At 44.2% G+C, this 25,328-nt stretch overlaps 1 protein-coding gene across 3 annotated transcripts in view; it reads left to right on the top strand.

The window, feature by feature from the left end:
- Nucleotides 1–16,684: 16,684 nt before the first annotated feature.
- Nucleotides 16,685–25,328, top strand: part of Phf20 (PHD finger protein 20) — a 124,335-nt gene continuing 115,691 nt past the window's right edge. For all 3 annotated transcript variants that reach the window (XM_045156234.1, XM_045156239.1, XM_045156241.1), the window contains exon 1: nucleotides 16,685–16,814. The gene's annotated coding sequence lies outside the window, so the exon portion shown is untranslated. The remainder of the gene's footprint in view (nucleotides 16,815–25,328) is intronic.

The raw sequence follows: 25,328 nt of genomic DNA on the forward strand, positions 1-25,328 counted from the left end.
TATCTCTACTTTACAAGTGCTAGAATTTCAGGGAATCACCATCCCTGGTTTCATGTGGTGCTTGGAATGAAATTGAGGACTCTGTGTATGCTAGGCAAGAGTCAACTACATCTCCCAACTTAGTTTTTTTCTCTGTTTGTTTTGTTTTTCAGACTGGGTGTCATGTAGGTCAGACTAGCCTAGAACTTGCTATCTAGCCAAGCTGACATTGATCTCCGTTCAAGTGTTGGTGTTACAGGTGTGGGCCACCATGTCTAGTGTTATTTGTTATCGTTCTTTGAGGTACGGTTGCACTGTGTATATAGCCCAGGCTAACATCAGTTGGCTGGCAGTCTCCCTGCCTCACCCTATTGAAAGCTGGGTTGACAGGCATGTATGGCCATACCTGCCTGACTTCTCACATAGAGGCTCAGGATTAACCCCAGCTGCTCATGCCTGCACAGCACATGCCCACTATGTCATCTCCCAACTTACGATTTTATTATTTATTTTTGTTTTTGTTTTTTTTCAAGGTAGTGTTTCACTCTAACCCAGGCTAACCTGGAACTCACTCTGTAGCCCAGGCTGTCCTCAAACTCATGACAATCCCACTTCAGCCTCCCCAGTGTTGGCATCGAAGGGGTGAGTTACCTCACCAGGCTAGGTTTCTTTTGTTTTGTTTTTCTTTTTACTTTTATTTCCATTTTATTTATTTATTTATTTATTTATTTTGTGGTTGTTCGAAGCAAGGTCTCACTCTAGTCCAGGCTGACCTGGAATTCACTATGTAGTCTCAGGGTGGCCTCGAACTCACGGCAATCCTCCTACCTCTGCCTCCCGAGTGCTGGCTGCTGGTATTAAAGGCCATGTGTCACCACAATTTGCTTTCCATTTATTTTTATGCTGAACTTACTTCCATGCCATAAATTTGTTTCTTCAGTTTTTTTCTGGGATACCTTTTGCTTTTGTACAACCTCCTGGCTTTTTCTCCTTTTCAGTGAGGATTATCCCAATAATAGTAGGGAGCGTTTATGCATAGGTTAATCCCCCCATAAGCTCTGTAAATACAGTGATGCATCTTGGGTGCTATATTCACCTGCATATGCTCAATGGCCAGAGAATCCACATCCAAACCCTGAAATTCAGCCAGAGAAAACAAATAATCTCCAAGCCTTTGTGTTAGGCAGTTTATGTGTATTAGAGCACCCAGTTCTCCTGCTGAGTCTGTGGTAATAGCACCTATGTGTTAAGCAGGAACTGTGCATCCTTTTTTCTGATCTAGCCCAGAGGAAGGCCTCTTTCCACTCAAGGCCCTTTGACTTCTTGAGTCCCACTACCAACTTTACTAAACCCTCAAAATAACCTGAACATAGACACCATTCATTAGCCATCTCCTTAAAGTTCCTTCCTCCTCCCTTCACCCCCAACCCAGTGGACAATGAGAATTCCAAGACTCTTGCATTGGTACAAGGTGGTCTTCGGCGCTGGGTTATGATCTGACTTTTTAAAAACATTTTTCAAGCTGGCTGGAAAGATGACTTAGGGGTTAAGGCGTTTGCCTGCAAAGCCAAAGGATCCCAGTTTGACTCTCCAGGACCCATGTAAGCCAGATGAGATGCATAAGGGCACACATGCATCTGGAGTTTGTCTGCAGTGGCTGGTGGCCATGGCGTGCCCATTCTCTCTCTCACACTCAATTAAATAAATAAATAAAATATATTTAAAAAAATGTTTTTGAGCTAGTATCTTCCTCCAGCCCAGTCTAACCTGGAATTCACTATGTAGTCACCAAGTGGCCTTCAACTCACAGTGATCCTCCTACCTCTTTCTCCCAAGGGCTTGTAAATAATGTGCCACCACACGTGGCTTGTAAATTTATTTATTTTTTTTAAGGTAGGGTTTCACTCTAGCTCAGGCTATCTTGTAATTAACTATGTAGTCTCAGGGTGACCTTGAACTCACAGGGGTTCTCCTACCTCTGCTTCCCAAGTGCTGGGATTAAAGGTAAGGTTTTACTCTAGCTCAGGCAGACCTGGAATTCACTATGTAGTCTCAGAATGGCCTTGAATTCACAGTTATCCTCCTACCTCTGCCTCCCAAGTGCTTGTAGTAACGGCATGTGCCACCACACCGGACTTGTGAATCATCTTGCTTTTTAAAATTTTTAGGTTTTTCGAGGTAGGGTTAGCTTAAGCTGATATGGAATTCACTATGTAGTCTCAAGGTGGCCTCAACCTCGTGGTGATCCTCCTATGTCTGCATCTCAAGTGCTAGGATTAAAGGTATGAGCCACCACACCAGGCTCTTTTTTATTTTATTTTATTTTTTGAGGTAGGGTCTCATTCTAGCACAGGCTGACCTGGAATTCACTATGGAGTCTCAGGTGGCCTCGAAATCACAGCGATCCTCCTACCTCTACCTCTTGAGTGCTGGGATTAAAGGCATGCACCACCATGCCTGGCTGTCTTTTAAATTTTTAAAAGTATTTTCATTTATTTATTTGTAAGGAGCAAGAAAGAAAGACAGATGACTCTCTCTCCCTCTCTCTTTCTTTTAACATTATTGAGGCAGATGTAGAAGGATTACTGTGAGTTAGAGGCCAGCCTGGGAATAAAGAGAAAGTTCCTGGTCAGCCTGGGCTAGGGTGAGACCCTACCTCAGAAAAAAAAAAAATATTTTTTATTTGAGGGTGGGTGGAGGAATGAATGAGTGTGCCAGAGTCTCTTTTTGCTGCAAACTCTAGGCACAGGGAGAAATATTGACTACAGAGTCTCAGCCTCAAAATCATAAAGCAATGCCAAGCATAGTGGCACACACTTTTAATCCCAGCACTTGGGAGGCTGAGTTAGGAGGATTGCTGTGAGTTTAAGACCACCCTGAAAATATATAGTAAATTCCAGGTCAGCAGACTATGAGACCCTACCTCAAAAAAAAAAAAAAAAAAAGAAAGAAAGAAAGAAAAGAAACTTCAGACATGTGCCACTTTGTGAATCTATCTTTAGGTGAGTACATGGGGGATTGAGCATAGTCATTAGGCTTTGCAAGCAAGTGCCTTAATTGTTGAGCCATCTCTCCAGCCCCAATGAATAAAATATTAAAAAATAATGATCAATTCTGGGTAAGGTGGTGGTACACCAGCCACACCAAAGCAGCCAAGGGAGGGAAATAAACAGAAACACAGCAAAATGCACTTTTCTACTGAAAAGTGAAGGTGTATAAGTTATTATCAACTATAGCAGAGAAGCAGGAGAGACCAAGATCTGCCAGAAAGGAGGAAGCTAGCCAGAATCCAATAGGAGGACATGATAATCCTAACACATATGCACCTAATGTGGGGGCTCCCAATTTCATCAAACAAAGGCTATCACAACTAAGCTCACAGACAACACCAAACTCAGTTGTAGAGGGTGACTTCAACACCCCACTGTCATCCATTGACAGGTTATCCCAGCAAAAAAAATAAATAGAGAGACATCTGGATTAAATGAATTCATAGAACAAATGGAAACAGATATCTATAGAACATTTTACCCAAATGCTGCAGAATGCACATTCTTTCTTTTTAGCTTTATTTTTATTTGTTTATTTGAGAGAAAGAGACAGAGAGAGGGACAGAAAGAATGGGCGCGGCAGGCTTCCAGCCACTGTAAACAAACTCCTGACGCATGTGCTCCCTTGTGCAGCTGGCTTACATGGGTCCTGGGGAATCAAACCAAGGTCCTTTGGCTTTACAGGCAAACGCCTTAACCGCTAAGCCATCTCTCCAGCCCCAGAATACACATTCTTTTCAGCAGCACATAGCACATTCTTTAAAATAGGCTATAAATTAGGACACAAAACAAATCTTAACAAATACAGGAAAATTGAAATAATTCCTTGCTCTCTATCTGATCACAACAGGATCAAACTACAAATCAATAGCAAGAAAAGCTATAGAGCATACACAAATCACGGGGGGGGGGGGCCACTAATCAAAATTTAAGAGGATATGAATAAGTGAAATGGAAACCTACTTTTTTGGACAATGGAACACCCAGAAGCCATAGATTGTTACTAGAAATTTTCAGTGCCAGAGATGGGATACTTTCCAGTGAGTTGTTGGCCAGGGAGCTTCCTGATGCCCCCAAAACATTACAGGCCATCGCCAAGGCCCTTGGTTTCCTAACAGGAATAGATGGTAAAACCCTATTGCTGAAGACTCCATGTATTTGGGCTGCAAGTTCACTGAAAAATTCAGCTGGAATTAAGCCAAAAACCTCCTCCATGTAGACCAGCTGACAGAAAGCTGGAAAAAGCTACATTGTATGCAGATCAAGGGGAAAGAGATAAATCACCAGTGGAGATGCTCAACAGTGGACACTGCAAGCCCTAAATTTGGTCAGCGAGGCCAAATGAGTCAATGGGTACAATAGTGTGGCATGTTTGTTATGGGGAAAACCAACAGCTTTCTAATTGGACTGAGAGCCCACTACATGGAAGGGAATACTTGCCTGATACTGAACATCTACGACGGGGTAGTCAGGACGCCTAGAGGTATAACATTTGCTGGTGTCTGGCCTCGTATATAGTATGCTCACCGAACTTCCCGCTAAGCACTTCTCTTAATGTTCATACCCATATATTAATGCTACACTCACTTTTGGTAGAGAACTTTTTCTTTTCAGATGGCAGTGACCTTGGGATGACTCAGAAGACACCATGGTGCTGAGAAGTGGCAGAGGAGGGCTCAGCACTGCAATATCTCTATCACACCTTCCATGGCTCAGGTGGTTTAAGGTTCAGATAGTTAAAGATTGTGTCAAAGTGGGGAGTGGTCACACATGCCTTTAATCCCAGCACTTGGGAGACAGAGGTAGGAGGATCACCGTGAGTTTGAGGCCACCCTGAGACTATATAGTGAATTCCAGGTCAGCCTGGGCTAGACTGAAATCCTATCTCAACCCCCCCCAAAAAAAAGTGACATTGTGATTTTGTTCCTAGAAAAACTAAAAAGGCTCCCTGTGTCTTAAAAAAATCTACTGTATATGAACAATGTTAATATAGTTTATCTAAGCTTCATTTAACAGTCATAAATATTTCTTTATTTAAGCCTTAAAATTGTTCAATGGTAAAAGGTACTTATTTAAGAAATTGCTTTGTGTCTGTAATATTGTCTAATATAACTCAACAATGGCCAAGTTTTATTTTCTTTTATTTATTATTATTATTATTATTTGGTTTTTCAAGGTAGGGTCTCACTCTAGCTCAGACTGACCTGAAATTCACTATGTATTCTCAGGGTGGCCTCAAACTCATGGCGATCCTCCTATTTCTGCCTCCGTAGTACTGGGATTAAAGACATCTGCCACCATGCTCAGCCTTCCAAGTTTTATTTTATTCTTGAGCCATGTATAAATTAGTATCAGTCAAAGTTTTATTTAATTAATGATCTCATTTCTTTTTTTTTTTTACTGGTTTTTCGAGGTAGGGTTTCACTGTAGCCTAGGCTGACCTGACATTCATGATGTAGTCTCAGGGTGGCCTTGAACTCACTGCGCTCCTTCTACCTCTGCCTCCCAGTTTTTGGATTAAAGGCATGCGCCACCATGCCTGTCAATTATCTCATTTCTGATCTCTTAAATTAATTTCTTATAGAGATATTGATACTTAAGACATGGAAATGCAAACGATGTTAATATAGTTTGTCTAAGCTTCATGTAACAGTCATAAGTATTTATTTAAGCCTTAAAATTGTTCAATGCTAAAAAGTACTTATTTAAGAAGTTGCTTTGAAAAAAAAAAAAGAAGTTGCTTTGTGTCTGTCATATTGTCTTTAATACATGTTAAAATCAGGCTTGCTTGACTCAACAATGACCAAGTTTTATTTTATTCTTGAGCTATGTATAATCAGTCTCAGTCAAGGTTTCACTTAATTCATTGTCTCATTTCTGGTATCTTAAGTTCATTGCTTATATAGATATTGATACTTAAAATATGCTTCCTGCCTAGACAAATAATCTTAAATTGCTGTTCTACTTCCAGTTTGGGGGATAATTGATACTTGCATTGATGTACAGACTAGCCAAAGTTGTTTTCAAACACAGAAGCTAAGTTTTTATACTGTTTTGTCTTTTTCCTGGCATACAATTTCTAGACTAAATTGCCTTAAAGTTCATTTGGCATTATAAAAATATTGTTTTTAGAGTTACTAAAATATTCTGCCTTTACTTATAACTGACAGATACTTAAAAGATAAATGTGGGGCTGGAGGGATTGCTTAGCCATGAAGGTGTTCACCTGCAAAGCCAAAGGACCCAGGTTCAATTCCACAGGACCCACATATAGCCAGATGCACGAGGGGGCATGTGAGGTTCGTTTGCAGTGGCTGGAAGCCCTGTTGTGACCATTTTCTCTCTTTCTCTCTCTCTCTCACCTTCCCTCTTTCTGCCTGTTTCTATATGTCTCTCTGTAATAAGTAAAAATAAAAAAAGATAGAATGCATATGCTTTCCATGTCCCAGATATAGCTTACACTGTCACCTGACAACTAAACTTAAATAGTAATCAAAATGGTTTTAAACTATTGTGTCATTCTCTAATCTGCTTTGCTTACCAGATATGTTCTGCACTTTGTTAAAAAAAAAAAACCTATTGTTTTATTTATTTATTTATATATTTGAGAGACAGAAAGAAACAGAGAGAGACAGAGAAACAGATATAGAGAGAATGGGGGCACCAGGGCCTCCAGCATCTGCAAATGAACTCCAGATGCACACGCCACCTTGTACATTTGGCTTACATGGGTCCTGGGGAATCGAACCTGGGTCCTTTGGCTTTGCTGGCAAGTGCCTTAACCTAAACTATCTCTCCAGTTCTCTGCAACCCCCCCCCGTTTTTTTTTTTTTTTTTTTTTTGTTTTTTGAGGTAGGGTGTCTCACTCTGGTCCAGGCTGACCTGGAATTAACTCTGTCATCTCAGGGTGGCCTTGATTGAACTCATGGAAATCCTCCTACCTCTGCCTCCCAAGTGCTGGGATTAAAGGCGTGCACTACCACACCCAGCTCTCTGCACCTTTTTTTTTTTCTTGGTTTTTTGAGGTAGGGTTTCACCCTAGCCCAGGCTGACCTGAAATTCACTATGTAGTCTCAGGGCGGCCTTGAACTCACAGTTATCCACCTACCTCTGCCTCCGGAGTGTTGGGATTAAAGGTGTGTGCCACCACGCCCAGCTTTCTCTGCACCCTTTTTAACTAATCTGTTTTGCTAATCAGATATGTACAGTCTATCTGAATGAGTAATAACCATATGTGAAAAGCCAAAATCAATTGGAAATGTTGGAGTTAAAAGGATAACCAATATTTTGGTTCCTGCTCCTGGGTCAGAAGGCCACATGAGATGATAGGACACTTGAATTTCTATCTTCTGGTAAGTTACCTGTCTTCTTGATCAGAGAATATATCGAAACCCAGAAATGAATTCCAAGTCAATATATCGGCAACAGAAGTGTCACATTGGAGGAAAATCAGTTCTCCAGGCTTCCCAAAGGAGGGAGGGCCACTCGGTCAGCACGGCCTTGACCTATCCTAGCAGATGACAATGCTGAGAGTCATAGAACTCCTCACAGGTCCCTAAAAGTCTCTCCTACAGCACATTATTGACGTCCAAAATATACAGTTAATTCTGGCAGCCTACATGGTCTTACCCAATGAGAAAAATATAACTATAATATAAACAATTAGTCACACTAATAGGTTCCCCTGTCTGATGCTGACTTACAATATTGGACTTTAACATTAAATCAAGTCTTCTGACTCTGTCTGTCCCTGATTAGCTTCACCTACCCTGTCCCCAGCCATTTCCACTTGCCTTAGCTAGAATCAGAGCTATTTCTTAGACCCTCTCCTTCCTTAGCCCTTACCCTATCTCATTCAAGGATAAATACACTGCCACCCTAACAGACTAGGGCTAGAGAAATGGCTTATTGGTTAAGGTGCTTGCCTGCCAAACTTAAGTATCCAGGTTCAATTCCTCATGACCCACATAAACCAGATGCACAAGTTTGTTTACAGTGGCTGGAGTCTCTGATGCACCCATTCTCTCTCTCTCTCCTTTCTCTCTCTGTTAAATAAATAAAAAAAATTATAATAAACAACTAGGGCTGGAAAGATGGCTTAGGCACTTATCTTCAAAGCCAAAGGACCCAGATTTGATTCCCCAGGACCCAAGCAAGCCAGATGTACAAGGTGGCGCGTGTGTCTGGAGTTCATTTTTAGTCGCTGGATGCCCTGGCGTGTCCATTCTCTCTTTCTCTCTCTTGATCTCAAATAAGTAAAAAGTTAAAAAACTATACTTCTTGTTATTTATTAATGTCTTTTTAATGTATTTATTAAAGAGAGAAAGAGGTAGATTCAGAGAGACTGAATGGGCATGCCAGGGCCTCTAGCCACTGCAACAAAAACTCTAGATGCATGCACCACGTTGTGCATCTGATTTACATGGATACTGGGGAGCCAAACCTGGGCCTTTAGGATTTGTAGGTAAATGCTTTAACCGCTGAGCCATCTCTCCCTAGGCAGAGAGTTTAAAAAAATATATATGGGCTGAAACGACTACATAGGGAATTCTAGGTCAGCCTGGGCTAGAGCAAGACCTTACCTTGAAAACAACACCTGTTGAGATTATCAGCCCTCTCTGATGCTCCTGTGACTGTGGTTTCTGGCTTCCTGAGCTCTCCCCCTTGGTCTGGTTCTGCAGAGATCACACCTTAGTTCTGGTTTTGGGGACTGATATGATCAACCTTGGTGAGAATCAGTACATGGCATCTATGCAGCTAAGGGGGCTTGCTTTCCTATGTCAGTTCCCCCCTTGCACAGGACAGACATTGAAAAATACCTCATGATTGCTTAAGGACAGAATATTAATGCTTGTTAGGTAGAGAATGACAAAGATCACTTTCCTAATTCAGTACCTTTTTTTTTTTTTTTCGAGGTAGGGTCTCGCTCTGGTCTAGGCTGACCTGGAATTAACTCCATAGACTCAGGGTGGCCTTGAACTCACGTCGATCCTTCTACTTCTGCCTCCCAAGTGCTGGGATTAAAGGCGTGCGCCACCACGCCTGGCTTGTCTGTTTGTTTTTTGAGGTAGGGTCTCATTCTAGCTCAGGATGACCTGGAATTCACTATGTAGTCTCAGGGTGGCCTTGAACTCATGGCAGTCCTCTCACTTCTTGCCTCCCTAATGCTGGGATTAAAGGCATGCGCAACCACGCCCGGCTTTTTTTTTTTTTTTGAGGTAAGGTCTCATTTTAGCCTAGGATGACCTGTAATTCACTATGTAGTCTCAGGCTGGCCTAGAACTCACACCTGATACTGAGAACAAAGTTAGAATACTATTGTTAGAAAAGTCTATAGAGAAGTTCCCACTGTTCTTTGGCTAAGAGAGGACCTGCCCGCTAAAAAGTCTTTGATAATTTTATGTTTAACCCCCACTCTTGTTTAGTAATTAAAGGCACCTGCTACAATAGCCTGCTAGCCCAGGTTTGTCCTAGGTTCAAATGCCCAGTACCATGCAAAGCCAGATGTACAAAGTGGTGCATGCATCTAGAGTTCATTTGCAGTTCCAAGAGATCCTATTGTGACCATACTCTTCTCCTTCTCTCTTCCTCTCCCCCACCAAAGCAAATAAATAAAAAGTGGGGTGTGGTGGCACACACCTTTAATCTGGGTGGCAGAGGTAGGAGGGTCACTATTAGTTGGAATCCACCCTGAGACTACATAGCAAATTCCAGGTCAGCCTGTGCTAGAGTGAGACCCTATTTTGGAAAACCACACACACACACATACAAATTACCACTGAAGGCATTTTCTTCATATCCATATCAGTTTATTTTAGCTTGCTCAATTTCATTCATTCATTCATTCTCTTTTTTTTCCCCTGTTTCTTTTCTGAGGTAGGGTCTCATTCTAGCTCAGGCTGACCTGGAATTCACTATGGAGTCTCAGGTTGGCCTTGAACTCATGGCGATCCTCCTACTCTGCCTCCCGAATGCTGGGATTAAAGGCTTGCGCCACCACACCCGGGTAATTTCATTCTTTTCCATCGTTCCCGTTTTCCATTTTCATCGTTCCCGTTTTCCATTTTGAGAAATATCCTTAGAGCCAGATCATTTCCCTATTCTTTTCTTCATCCATGTTACTTGATAGTGACCAGTCAATGGTGCCTGCTGTCCAAGACTTTGCTTTTTAGTGAATGACTCAAAGATGACAGGAGGTTAGGAGTGAAATCCAGCAGTGGGGAGTGGTGCTGCCAGCAGCAACAGCTGCTACTTCTTTTTTTTTTTTTTTAATTAATTAACTAATTAATTTATTTGAGAGCAACAGACACAGAGGGAAAGACAGACAGAGGGAGAGAGAGAGAATGGGCGCGCCAGGGCTTCCAGCCCCTGAAAGCGAACTCCAGACGCATGTGCCCCCTTGTGCATCTGACTAACGTGGGACCTGAGGAACCGAGCCTCGAACCGGGGTCCTTAGGCTTCACAGGCAAGCGCTTAACTGCTAAGCCATCTCTCCAGCCCAGCTGCTACTTCTTGCTTTGGCTGTCCTCTTGTTTTCTTAGTCTACTTTCCTGATGCAGCTCAGCACTCCCATTGCAAAGGCATCAGTGCTTAGAATAGACAAAACAGTTTTAATTTGTGAATTCTTTACAATTTCTTTCTTTAAACAAAAACAGGGGTAGCCCTAGAGGTGTAATGACTGCTGCTGTCTGGCTAAATACTGTGCTCACCAAACTGCCCAGTAAGCACTTCTCTTAATGTTCATACCCATATATTAATGCTACTCTCACTTTTGGTAGAGAACCTTCTCTTTTCAGATGGCAGTGACCTTGGGATGACTCAAAAGGCATCATGGTGCCAAGAAGAAGTGACAGGAGTGCTCAGCACTGAAATATGTCTATCAAACATTCCATGGCTTAGGGTCATTGCAGAAGAGGTGGCAGAAAGAATGTAAGAGCCAAAGGAAGGGTAGGACTCCATCCAACGTGCTCCTCCAGACATAATGGCCTGAATATCCATGATCTCACAGTGGCTGATACTACCTTCCCAAGACCGTCACATTAAGAAGAAAAGATCATGACATCAAAATAAAAGAAAGGCTGATTGAGGGCTGGAGAGATGGCTTAGCGGTTAAGCGCTTGCCTGTGAAGCCTAAGGACCCTGGTTCGAGGCTTGGTTCCCCAGGTCCCACGTTAGCCAGATGCACAAGGGGGCGCACGCGTCTGGAGTTCGTTTGCAGTGGCTGGAAGCCCTGGCGCGCCCATTCTCTCTGTCTTCCTCTATCTGTCTTTCTCCTTGTGTCTGTCACTCTCAAATAAATAAATAAATAAATGAACAAAAAATATTAAAAAAAAAAAAAGAAAGGCTGATTGAGAAGAGAAGGGGATAGGATGGAGAGTAGATTTTCAAGGGGGAAAGTGGGGAGGGGAAGGAAGTACCATGTGATATTGTTTACAATTATGGAAGTTGTCAATAAAATAAAAATAATCCAAAAACCAAACCAAACCAAACCTAAGGGCTGGAGAGATGGCTTAGCGGTTAAGCACTTGCCTGTGAAGCCTAAGGACCCCAGTTCGAGGTTCGATTGCCCAGGACCCACGTTAGCCAGATGCACAAGGGGGTGCACATGTCTGGAGTTCATTTGCAGTGGCTGGAGGCCCTGGTGTGCCCATTCTCTCTCTCTCTCTCTCTCTCTCTCTCTCTCTCTCTCTGCCTCTTTCAGTCTGTCACTCTGAAATTTAAAAAATAAAATAGTAAAACCTTAAAGCCGGGTTTTGTGGTGCATGCCTTTAATCCCAGCACTCTGAGGCAGAGGTAGGAGGATCACTGTGAATTCAAGGCCTTCCTGAGACTACATACTGAATTCTAGGCCAGCCTGAACTAGAGCGAGACCCTACCTTAATAAGACAAACAACAACAGCAAAGTTCCATAGGCAGCTGGTAGTGGGGGGCCATACCTTTAATCCTTGCATCCTAGCACTTGGAAGCCCGAGGTAGTAGGATTGCTATGAGTTCAAGGTCGGTCTGAGCTAGAGTAAGACCCTACCTGGAAAACAAAACAAAACAAAAAAGTTCTATAGCATTGAGGGAGATCTACACAATGTGATAAAAGACCTCACTTAGGAGATGGCAAACTGAGACTTGCAACATTTTGTCTGTCATGTAAAACCAAACAATACTGCCATCTATGTAAGTAGTAACAACTAGCTAGACATGGTGGCACATGCTTGTGACTGTGAGCTTGAAAGCCTGGGTTACATAGTTATATCCTAAAAATCAACAACCCAAAAGGCAACAGCAGGCAGGGCTAGGGAGATGAGTCAATGATGAAAGGCACTTGTTTGCAAATCTTGCTGGCTGGAAGTCCAATTCCTGGGCACTCACATAAAGGCCAGATGCTGAATCTGATGTTATCACCTGGCTGACACTGCATGCAGTTCAGTGGAAGAGAGAGAAATCAACAGTGAAGATACCTATACCCAACAGTGGACATTGCAAGCCTTATATTTGCCCAGCCAGGCCAATGAGCCAAATGGTGCAATAGTGGCATGATTGTTATGGGGGAAACCAACTGCCCTCCAATTTGATTGGGGGCCTGTTCTATGGGTGGGAATACATCCCTGATACTGAAAACCTACAACAAGGGTAGTCCTGAGCCCTGGGGGTGTAACGCTTGTTGCTGTCTGGCTAAAAGTATATACTATGTTCACCAAACTGCCTAGTAAGCACTTCTCTTAATGTTTATTCCTATATGTTAATGCTACTCTCAATTTTGTTTTAAACATTTTATTTATTTATTTGAGAGAGATAATGGGTGTGCCAGAGCCTCCAACCACTGCAAAGGAACTCCGGGCACATGCACCACCATGTGCATCTGGCTTATATGGGACCTGGAGAATCGAACCTGGGTCTTTAGGTTCATAGGCAAGTGCCTTAACTGTTAAGCCATCTCTCCAGTCCAGTGCTACTCTCACTTTTGGTTAGAGAACATTCCCTTTTCAGATGGCAGTTACCTTGGGATGACTCAGAAGGCACCATGGTGCTGAGAAGTGACACAGGAGTGTTCAGCACTGAAATATCTCAATCACACCTTCAATGCAGGGTCCATTGCGGAAGAGGTGGCAGAAAGAATGTAAGAGCCAAAGGAAGGGTAGGACTCCTTACAAAGTGCTCCTCCCGACACAAAATGGCCTGGATATCCATGACCTCACAGTGCTTGATACTACCTACACAAGACCATCATAATAGGAGGAAAAGATCATGACATCACAATAAAAGAGAAACTGATTGAGAGGGGGAGGGGATATGATGGAGAGTGGAGTTTCTAAGGGGAAAAGAGGGGAGGGAGGGAATTACCATGGGATATTGTTTCCAATTATGGAAGTTGTCAATAAAAAAATTAAAAAGAAAAAAAAAAAAGAGACTGTTGGCTGGAGAGATGGCTTAGTGGTTAAGGCACTTGCCTGCAAAGCCCAAGGACCCATGTTCAACTCTACAGATCCCACCTAAGCCAAATGCATAAAGGTGAGACAAGCACAAGGTTGCATATGCCCACCAGGTGGTGCAAGCGTCTGGATTTCCTTTACAGTGGCAGAGCCCTTGGCCCACCAATTTCTCTCTCTGTTTTTCTTAAAAGAAAAAAAAAAAAAAAAAAAAAGCTGGGAGTAGTGTCACACACCTTTAATCTCAGCACTTGGGAGGCAGAGGTAGGAGGATTGGTGTGAGCTTGAGGCCACCCTGAGACTACATAGTGCATTCCAGGTCAGCCTGCATTAGAGTGAGACCCTGCCTCAAAAAACCAAAATAAAGAAAAAGAGCTTGGAAAAAGCCATAGAATGTGAGAGAAAGTGATCTTTTTTTGAAAGTGATTTTTATTTATTTATTTATTTATTTGAGAGCGACAGACACAGAGAGAAAGACAGATAGAGGGAGAGAGAGAGAATGGGCGCGCCAGGGCTTCCAGCCTCTGCAAACGAACTCCAGACGCGTGCGCCCCCTTGTGCATCTGGCTAACGTGGGACCTGGGGAACCGAGCCTTGAACCGGGGTCCTTAGGCTTCACAGGCAAGCGCTTAACCGCTAAGCCATCTCTCCAGCCCTTGAAAGTGATTTTTTAAAAAGGTTTATTGTTATTTATTAGATTGGAGACAGAGAGGCAGAGAGAGAGAGAGAGAGAGAGAGAGAGAGAGAGAGAGAGAGAGGGAGAGAGAGAGAGACAGAGGGAGAGAGAGGGAGAGGGAGGGAGGGAGGGAAGAAGGGAGAATGGTATGCCAGGGCCACTAGCCACTGCAAAGGAAATGCAGATGCATGTGCCACCATCTGCATCTGGCTTAAGTGGGATCTGGAGAATTGAACCTTGGTCCTTAGGCTTCGCAAGCACATGCCTTAACCGCTAAGCCATCTCTCCAGCCCTTGAAAGTGATTTTTTAAAAAGGTTTATTGTTATTTATTAGATTGGAGACAGAGAGGCAGAGAGAGAGAGAGAGAGAGAGAGAGAGAGGGAGAGAGAGAGAGACAGAGGGAGAGAGAGGGAGAGGGAGGGAGGGAGGGAAGAAGGGAGAATGGTATGCCAGGGCCACTAGCCACTGCAAAGGAAATGCAGATGCATGTGCCACCATCTGCATCTGGCTTAAGTGGGATCTGGAGAATTGAACCTTGGTCCTTAGGCTTCGCAAGCACATGCCTTAACCGCTAAGCCATCTCTCCAGCCCAGAAAGTGAGTTTTGTCAGATGAGCAGAGCATCAAATGCAGATGGAGAGATTGATGAATTTTTTTTTTCTCTTTTGATTTTTTTGAGGTAGGGTCTTGCAGTAGCCCAGGCTGACCTAGAATTTACTATGTAATCTCAGGGTAGTCTTGAACTCTGGAACTCACAAAGATCCTCCTACCTTGGCCTGGGGTAGGCATGCGCCGGTCTTGCTCTAGCTCTAGCTCAGGCTGACCTGGAATTTTCTATGTAGTCTCAGGGTGGTCCCCAACTCACAGTGATTAAAGGCATGCACTATTACACCCAGCCTGAGTTGTTTTAAGTAGGGAAGAGACATGATTAGACTTACATTTTAAGAAGTGCAATCTGGCTGCCCTGTATTTCCAGTGTAAAATTGAATCGTTATTGCCCCTTTAAATAGCCACTTTTGCATTTCTCCTTGGCACTTACAAAGGTGTTTTTTTTTTTTTTTTGGTGTTTCAAGATAGGGTCTCATTCTAGCCCAGGCTGTCCTGGAATTCACTATGCAGTCTCAGGGTGGCCTTGAACTCACGGCAATCCTCCTACCTCTGCCTCTGGAGTGCTGGGATTAAAGGCATGGACCACCATGCCTGGCATTTACTAAGTCTTATTGGAAAAACACCTGTTCTTCTGTGGCTGTAAATTGGATCTTGATCCCTAGAGACAAAATACAGTTCCTGGGGCTGGAGAGATGATTCCCCAGTACCCACGAAAGCCAGATGCACAAGGTGGCGCATGCATCTGGAGTTCATTTGCAGTGGATGGAGGCCCTGGAACGCCCATTCTCTGTACATATCTGCCTCTTTCAAAATAATTAAAAATAAATAAAAAGAGAAGATTTGGCCTCTGCTACTGAGTGCTGGAAAGAAGTGACTGGAGTACTGAGTAACATCTGGATCACACCTTACCAGGCTCAGGGTCTAATGCGGAAGAGGCGGTGGAAAGAATTTAAGAATCAAAGGAAGGGTAGGACTCCTTACAACGTGCTCCCTCCAGACATAAAATGGCCTGGATATCCATGACCTCATAGTGCCTGACACTACCTATACAAGACCATAAGAGGAGGAAAAGACCATGGTATCAAAATAAAGGAGAGACTGAGATGGGGAGGGGATATGATAGAGAATGGAATTTCAAGGGGAAAAGTGGGGGCTTATTACCATGGGATACTTTTTATAATCATGGAAAATGTTAATAAAAATTGAGAATAAATAAATAAATAAATAAAACCGGGCGCAGTGGACCACGCCTTTAATCCCAATACTTGGGAGGCAGAGGTAGGAGGGTTGTGAATTCGAGGCCACCCTGAGACTACATAGCGAACTCCAGGTCAGCCTGAGCTGGACTGAAACCCTACCTTGAAAAACAAAACAAAACAACAACAAGAAAAAAGAACTAATGAGACAAAGTGGATGAAGGGATGAGAAGAAAAACCCAGGTGAGAATGCTCATTTGAAGTTTTGAAAGACGCAGAGAACTAGCTGTGAGAGAGTGAGGAAGGACTGGTGACTCCACACTTTGAACATCCTGGTAGATAATCGAAATCCAGAATTAGAGGGAGGGAAACAAGGCTTTGAACCAGGGGGGTGGCGTTTGGAAAAGCTCTGCGGGAGAAGAACGGATTGGAAGATGGAGGAGCCATTGAGGTGTAGGGCTCACTTCCATCGTGGAGAGAGGAGATGGTCACCTCCGCGTCGGTGGCAGGGAGAAGGAAGGAAGTGGGTGGCCTTGAGTTGCATCCCGGAGGCCGAGCTAACAAGGGAGATGCACTGTGTCCAGTCCCGGGGCTTCCTGTGAGCTCAGTGGTTACGGGTGAGTGAGGACTTCGTGTTCCTCTCCGGGCGCGGGCCCGGTTCCCGCGCGTCAGGGAAGTGGGCGTGGCCTGCGCGAGCCGTCGCCCGGGTGACAGGGGCGGGGCCGCCGGAGCGCTGCGTCACTCGGCGGTGGTGGCGATGGTGCGTGTGTGTGTGGGGGGCGGGGGAGACGCTGGGCGCGTCCCCGGGGTCACGTGGTGCGCAGCACGCACAGTCCTTCTGTCGGTTGGTCCTGGAGCGGCGCAGCAGGAGCGGGGCCGTGAGGTGAGCTCGTGGAGAGGCGCGGCGCGGCGCGGCGAGGCGAGGCGAAGCCGGCCGGCCGGAATCTGGGTCGGGTCAGACCCGTGCTGCGCGCGCGCGATGCACACGGGAAAGGGGGACGGACGCCACCGCTGCTCCGGTCCCTTCTTCAACCCCCCCAGTTCCCCGCCTGGTTCCGCTCGCCCTGCCCGGAGGGAGGCCCCGGGACCGCTGCTGAGAGCGTGGCGGGGCGTGTGAGCGCCGTCCAATCCCTGGGGCCGCCTGCGGGAGTGACGGTGGGCTCGACCAATCAGGGCGGTCCGAGGGGGCTGGGCCGGGAGGTGCGGGCCCGGGGCGCGGAGCGGGCGGGATTGGGGGTGGGGTGGGGTGGGGTGGGGTGGGGGAGCCAGCGGCGGGGCTCGCCCCTGGAGTGGTGTGCCCTGGAGAGCCCTTCTGCACTCCTTGCTTTAGCCTTTGCCTTTGGGAACGTTTTCTTGTATTCCCCTTTTGATGCTATTCTGGGAAGCAACCTTTTTTCAAGACCCCCGCAGATGGGAGTGTCCCCATTTTTCTATAGTTTTGAAAATCTGGGCGTCGCTACCCCTTTCCTAGGTTCCTGCCTTGGGAGTTTATCTCCGTTTCTAAATCCCCCCGAACTGAAGGCGCATCCCCTCCCCCCCAATCTGAGGGAATACTCTGGTGTTCAAACCTCATTTTGGATTGATTACTCTCTTCCTAGTTTGAGGGTTCAGCCCGTTAATGAAAGCTCATAAGAACTGAAGTCTAGTAATCAAAGTTTTAGGATAGTTTCTTATATCCCTACAACTCAAAAAATCCCATTTCCAGGCTCCAAATCTAACATGCATTCAGAAGTTCTTAAATATAGGGGCTAATTCTTTTTCTCAGCTCTCTGTCAATGGTTACACCTCATTTTCAGGTTTTTGTCCAAATCCTGACGTTTATGGCATCTAGTTTCACAAATAAGAGAATTCACTACCTTTTCCTTATGTCTGTCTTCGGGGTTGTACCTTTTCTGGTTTTTCAAAACCTTATTTCCTGGGGATTGGGATTGGGGGAGACTCATTTTTCTGTTTGAGAGTATGTTTGCTTCCTGCACCTCTTAAATGTTCCCTTGTAGTAGGGAGCACAGCAGTCTGAGGGTGCGCCACTTTCCAGATGTCTCTTGAATCTGGGGACACACCTTACTCCTGACTGGTCATTCCTACATGAAAAAAAAAATTTTTTTTTTTGTTGGTTTATTTATTTTGAAGAATTTTGTAGCCCAGGCTGGCTTTGACTCACCACGATCCTTCTTTCTCAGCCTCTCACTTGGGGCTAAAGGCATGAGCTACCATTCTCAGCTTGGCAAGTGGCTCCTGAGCATGCCCTTTTACCTCCCTCTTGTTTTTTATTTTATTTTTTTATTTTCATGTATTTATTTGAGGAGGTGGGGAGGGAGGATATGAATAGGTGCGTTAGGGCCTCTAGTCCAGGCAAACGAACGCCAGACGCCTGCGCCCCCTTGTGCATCTGGCTAAAGTAGGTCCTGGGGAATGGAACCTGGGTCCTTTGGCTTTGCAGGCAAATGCCTTAACCGCTAAACCATCTTTCCAGCCTTCCCTCTGGTTTTTGTAGCCCTCCTCCTCTTCATCAACCCCTCCTGCAGGTTAACCTGCAGCTCTAGGTGTAGTCCAGGCTGGTATCTCCTGCCTCAGCACCTGAGGGCTGGGATTACTGTTATTTCCACCAAATCTGATACCTTCCTACCCATTTTTTGCTTTCTGTCCATGGCAGATAGTTTGACCCCTCAGTTTTTTTTTTTTTTTCCCCTCTTGGGAACCACACTCCCCTGTAGGTGCTCTCACAGTCTGGTCAGTGCACCCATTTCCTCTTCCTTCCTCTGGTGAATGCCTATCTTTGTTCAGCACAGCACATTCATTCTGCTTTGTGGCCTTTTTCTTCTGGGTATACTTCCTATGGTTACACCTCCTGAGTTCCTTTTTAAAGATTTTTTTTCCTAAGGCCTGTACATGACTTTTCTTCTTATGCTCTTTCTCTTCCTGTAAGCAGGAATTCTTTCTCTTTTGGCTTGCCTTCTGCCTAGGCATTTTTCTGGTTTCTGATTGCATTTACACACTGTTCTGCACTGTTCTGGCTGTAGAGATTCCTCCTCTTCCCCCAGAACTCTGACTACCTGAGCCAGGTGCACACCTTTAATACCAGCACCCGGGAGGCTGAGGTAGGAGGATCACTGTGAGTTCAAGGCCACCCTGAGATTACTAGTGAATTCCAGGTCAGCCTGGGCCAGAGTGAGACCCTACCTCAAAAAACTAAAAATTAAAAAAAAAAAAAAAAAAAAGGGCTTCCGGTCAAGATGGCAACCGCCTAGCTGCACTACAAACAACGAGGAAAAAAAGATAGATGCAGATCCTAAGAAGAGAGCTGCCCCAACATACCTCAGAAGGGGCCCAACTGAAACTAAGGACAACTGGCGAAATAAGCAAGGGTGATGTTTTCCTGTGAACTGGATACCAGCACAAAGGGGAAGGAGATCAATTCAGAGAAAAATCAACTCCTACGAAATCAGAGAGCCAGAGCCTCAGAGGCCCCCAACACCTCAGCACTGAAGCAGACCAAAAATGAACCCAACATGGCTCAGGGAAATCTTGCGGAAGAGGGGGCGGAAAGAATGTCAGAGTTACATGTTGGGTCATGATTTTCAGAGACATTTATCATACTAATAACTGGGGGCTAACTCCACAATGCACGACCCATTTTCAATAATAAGGAGGGTCTAATGGGAGGGGGTAGATCACAGATGAGCCTAAATAATGGTACCAAACTGCCTGTATTTACTGAAAAGAAAACTAATAAATTAAATTAAAAAAAAAAAAAAAAGAACTAGGATTGCCTGACCTTCTGGTGCTGGATGCAGACTGGAAAGAAATTCCCTTGTGTTTTGTTTGTGTTTTTCAGGACTCAATCTAGTGGTTTATTTCATGTAAGGTTCTGGTTAAGCCTGGCACAGTAGCATCGCAGGACTTGGGAGGTAGAGGCAAGAGGATTACTACAAAGTTCCAGACCAACTTGGTCTACATAGTGAGTTCTAGGTCAGCCAGGGATATACAACATAGCAAGACCTTGTCTCAACAAAATCAAACAAAACCAAAAACAAAGAAAAGGATTCTGATTAGGTGGGTTCTATTTTCTCCTTTCCTTTTTTGTTTTATCTTCCTATATGGGGAGGTGAGGCTTCAGCTCAAGAGATTTTTCTAGTACTGTATGGCTTTTAGCTTATAAGCTTCTTTATCTATATTAGTTTTCTTACCAAGAATAGTCATTATGGAGCATAGTGGCTCATCTGTAATCTCAGTCTTGGGAGGCTTCGGTAGGAGAAGGCCTGTGAGTTTGAGGCCAGCCAGTCTCCAAAAAAAAAAAAAAAAAAAAAAAAAGAAAAAAGACTGGGTGTGATAGCACACACCTTTAATCCCAGCATTTGGGAGGCAGAGGTAGGAGGATTGCAGTGAGTTCTAGGCGACCCTGAGATTACATACTGAATTCCAGGTCACCCTAAGCTATAGCAAGACCCTACCTCAAAAACCAAAAAAAAAAAAAAAAAAAAAAATGAGCCGGGTATGGTGGCTCACACCTTTAATCCCAGCACTCAGGAGGCAAAGGTAGAAGTATCACTGAGTTTGAGGCCACCCTGAGACTACAGAGTGATTTCCAGGCCCTACCTGGAAATCCCCTCCCCCCCCCAAAAAAAAGAGGGCTGGATAGAAGGCTTAGCAGTTAAGGCACTTGCCTGCAAAGTCAAAGGACCCACGTAAGCCACATGCACAAGGTGGCGCATGTGTCTGGAATTTATTTGCAACTGCTGAAGACCCTGGTGTGCCCCTTCTCTCTATCTGCCTTTCTCTTTCTCTCTCAAATAAATAAAATACATGAAAAAAAAAATGAGGTTACTTGGGGTTGTAGCTCAGTGGAAGAATGCTTGCCTACTAAGTGTGGAGGCCCTGGATTTGATCTCCAGTTTTGCAAGAAAAAAAAATTGTGTGTATTTCTCTCTCCCCATCATCTTTTCCCCCAACTTCTATGTAAAAAAAAATCTACAAATGCCTACAATATATCTGGGACATCTTGTCTCTTAAGAGACTCTCAGTATGTCCTGTTTTCATATATTTCTCTTTCCTAGATTTTTTTAAAGGACTTTTCAGCTTGAACCCTTAACCAGATTAATTTCTCTCCAGCTGGAATTGCAAGTGCTTATGGGATAATGATACCTCTGACCTTTCTTCCTTTGGGGAAGTTCTTGAATGTGCAGCTGCGTGAGGCCTGAGGAGGGGGAGGGATTTTGAGTCTCAGAAGGCAGGAATAGCATTTTTAGGACCTAGCCCTGAATCTCATTGGAAACTGAATGTTTGCCAGGCACCTGTTTCCCAGGGATGCTGGGGGATTGGATGATACTCCTAGGAACCTGTGGAAATTAATGAGCTTGTGGGAAAGTGCTGTGACCTCAGTGTTGGAATTTGAATAAATTAACCGTTACTGTATTTTTGGAATAACTAAGTTGTTTCATATTTTCTTGTTCATGAGAGCCTTAGAACTAAGTTACGTTATTTCAGGAAGGGAAATAGATCCCATATTTAGACATCATGTGTTCATTAGCAAGAACTGAATTTATTTAAAAAGAAACACTGAGCTGGGTGTGGTGGCACATACCTTTAATCCCTGCACTTGGGAGGCAGAGGTACGAGGATTGCTGTGAGTTCTAGGCCAGCCTGAGACTACATAGTGAATTCCAGGTCAGCCTGAGCTACAGTGAGACCCTACCTCACAAAATCAAAGGAAACGAAACAAATAAAAAACAACTGGTGTCTGTCTGACAGTACCTAATAAAATCTGACATACTGAACGTAAACAGGTACTTTCGTCTCTTTATTTGGTTGTTTGGTACTTTATTAGTGTACTGCTGCAAGTACACCCTTACAGCTTACAATATTCTACATCCGTGCTTCTCAAACCTGAGTGTGCATGCAAATCACCTGGGTGTCTTGTGAAAATGCTTCTTGTGATTCGGTAGTTGCTGTCTGAGTGTCTGCATTTCTCAGTTTTGAGTGGTGCTTAAATTACTGAACACTTTGAGTAACCAGCTTCACTACAAAAGCCAGAGAGTTCTCAGTGAAAATTGGAAGGTAATATTTAGCCTTATGCTGGGCTATTTTCTATTTTTTTTTTTTAATTTGGACATACATTCTTAGCTCCCTTCTGAGGACTTAAAAAAAAGATGGGCCCTCAGTGTAACTCATACTGACCATGAATTATCTATGTAGCTCAGGTAATTTTTTTTTTTTTTTCTTGAGGTAGGGTCTTGCTCTAGCCCAGGCTGACCTGGAATTCACTATGTAGTTTCAGGCTGGCCTTGAATTTACAAGCAATTTTTCTACCTCTACCTCCCGAGCGCTGGGATTAAAGGCGTATGACACCAGGCCTGCTGCCTCAGCTTCTTGAGTGCTCGGATGTTGGGATTAAAGGTTTGCACCATATGCCTGATGATTCCCTGCTGCTTTTTTTTTTTTTTTTTTTAATGGTAGGGTTAGTTCAGGCTAACCTTGAATTCACTATGTAGCCTCAGGGTGGCCTCAAACTCACAGTGATCCTCCTACCTCTGCCTCCTGAGTGCTGGGACCAAAGGTGTCTGCCACTAGTCTGGCTCTGCTGCCTTTTCTTTTTCTTTTTCTTTTTTTTTTTTTCTCTGTTTTTGAAGCAGGGTTTCAGTCTAGTTCAGGCTACTTTGTAGTCTCAGGGTGGCCTTTAATTTACCAGTGATCCTCCTACCTCACTATGGGGTTGAGGATGGCCTTGAACTCCTGATCCTTCTGCCTCTTCCACAATGCTGGCATTACAGTCATATGGCACCATGCTAACCAGTCAGTGGGATTTTCCATTCTGAATCTCCTAGATCATCTCTACCTGTTTCCTGTCAGCACTCATGGCTGTTTTCCAACATGATCCTATTCTAGGCCCTAATCAGGACAAACCTGAATGACTAGATTATTTTGCGGCCTTGTCTTCCCTGACCCCTCCATTCCTCACATGAATGTCAGATTATCTTCAGTAACAAATTTGATTTGGATTTGTCATTAGTCCCAGCTCTTTCACTCTCTGTGTGACCTCAGGCAAATCACTTAGTACTCCTGGGCCTTATTCTCACTCTTCCCATTTGAAAATTAGACCGTGGGGCTGGAGAGATGCTTTAGTGGTTAAGGTGCTTGCCTGCAAAGCCAAAGGATCCACATTCAATTCCCCAGGACCCACGTAAGCCAGATGCACAAGATGGCACATGTGTCTGGAGTTGGTTTGCAGTGGCTGGTAGCCTGGGTGTGCCCATTCTCCCTCTCCTTCCCTCCCCTTCTCCTCCTTTTCTCTCTCAAATAAATAAAAATGAAATATATTTATAAAATTACAAAAAAAGAAAACTGGGCCATTGGTTATTGCAAGGACTACCCCTCACTGAATCTGTCAGCAGGTCTGATTTCCTTCACGTGTTTCGTTGGGCAGATTGCTGGTCTTTTCCTTGTCCCAAGACACTTTTGCCACTCTCTTCTAGCCAAGACTGCCAGCTTGTCTTCACACCCAGTTTCTACATTGTTTCCTCTTCCCATTGTGGGTTGTATTTCATTCAGAGATACCCAGAAGTTCTCAAAGTCTGCCTTGAGTTCTTCATTCAGTGTTAAGTAATGACTTCTCTGAATGACTAGAAGGGAGGCTGTATTTTATCTATACAACCTTATTTATTTATTTATATTTTTTTCAAGGTATGGACTCTATTCCAGGCTGATCTGCAATTCACTATGTAGTCTCTGGGTGGCCTCGAACTGACAGCGATCCTCCTACCTCTGCCTCTTGAGTGCTGGGATTAAAGATGTGCACCACCACACCCGGCTCTAAAGTTGTTTTTTTTTTTTTTTAATACATTTTTATTTTTATTTATTTATTTGAGACAGAGAGAAAGAGGCAGATAGAGATAATGGGCACGCCAGGTCTTCTAGCTGCTGCAAATGGACTCCAGATGCATGCATGACCTTGTGCATCTGGTTTATGTGAGCCCTGGGGAATTGAACCTGGGTTCTTTGGCTATGCAGGCCTTAACTGCTAAAACATCTCTCCAGCTCTTTTTTTTTTTTTTTTTTTTTGAGATAAGGTCTCAACATGTAGGCCTGACTGTCCTGGAACTAGCTATATAGACTAGGCTGGGCTTGAAGCTGTGGTGATCCTATCTACATATCAAGTGCTAGGATTATAAGCATGGACTACCAAGCCTTAGCTAGCTCTTTTGGTTTCTTTAGTATTAGCAGGGCAGGTAGCATGAAATTGAAAGATGAAGAAGGCAGTTTGGTTGGAGTGGGAGCTGGAGAGGGAGTTCAGTGGATAAAGCACTTGTTATGAAAGCATGAAGACTGGAGTTCAGATCCCCAGCATCTGGGTAAATGCCAGGTGGACATGATGTCCCCTCCTATAATCCCAGGTTCACTCTGCTGTCCTAGGCAGGTCTCATACTTTCAGCAATCCTACCTCTTGCCTCCTGGGTGCCAGCATTAAAGACGTGCACCACCACCCTATTACTTCTTGACTAGCAGTGGGGTAACATAATTAGAATCAAAACTTTTTTTTTTTTAATTTTTATTTATTTGAGAGCGACAGACACAGAGAAAGACAGATAGAGGGAGAGAGAGAATGGGCGCGCCAGGGCTTCCAGCCTCTGCAAACGAACTCCAGACGCGTGCGCCCCCTTGTGCATCTGGCTAACGTGAGACCTGGGGAACCGAGCCTCGAACCGGGGTCCTTAGGCTTCACAGGCAAGCGCTTAACCGCTAAGCCATCTCTCCAGCCCGAATCAAAACTTTTGAACTCACGGTGATCCTCCTAGCTTTGCCTCTGGAGCACTGGGATTAGAGGTGTGTGCCACCATTCCCAGAAAAACCCTAAAAGTTGAAAAAATAAAGTCAAAATTCTAATTTGTAAAACTGAAATTTTTTGTTGGATCCTTGCCTGGGTCCCCTGTTGTACCTTGCTTTCTTTGGCTAAATAATGGAACTAATGAGCTTGCAGAAATCCTGTAAAAGTTTTAAGAGCCTGGTGTTGGTATGAATAGGATGGTTGTATGAAAGGAAGGTGGAGCTTGAATCTGTGGATTTTGGGGAAGGAGGCTGAGGTGTGGCTTGGGGAAGGGTTTAGAATGAGGCTTTTATTCCTTGACAGTTTATCCCATGTCAGGAACATAATCCTGGGAATTTAAAGACATTTTAGGTCGGTATATTTGGACTGTCTTTTCTAGAAGAAGCCTGGTATTTTATAAGATCTCTTTCCGAGGGCTTGCCTAAAAAGCCTAACCACATGAGTTCAGTGTTACAGTATACACATAAAGCCAGATACACAAGGTGGTGCATGTGTTTGGAGTTGTCTGGAATTCCTTGGCTGGAGGCCCTGGGGCGCCCATTCTTCCTCTCTGTCTTTTTCTCAAATGATAATTAAAAA

The sequence above is a fragment of the Jaculus jaculus genome, chromosome 8 (assembly GCF_020740685.1).
Source record: "Jaculus jaculus isolate mJacJac1 chromosome 8, mJacJac1.mat.Y.cur, whole genome shotgun sequence".
In the NCBI taxonomy this organism is placed as follows: Eukaryota; Metazoa; Chordata; class Mammalia; order Rodentia; family Dipodidae; genus Jaculus; species Jaculus jaculus.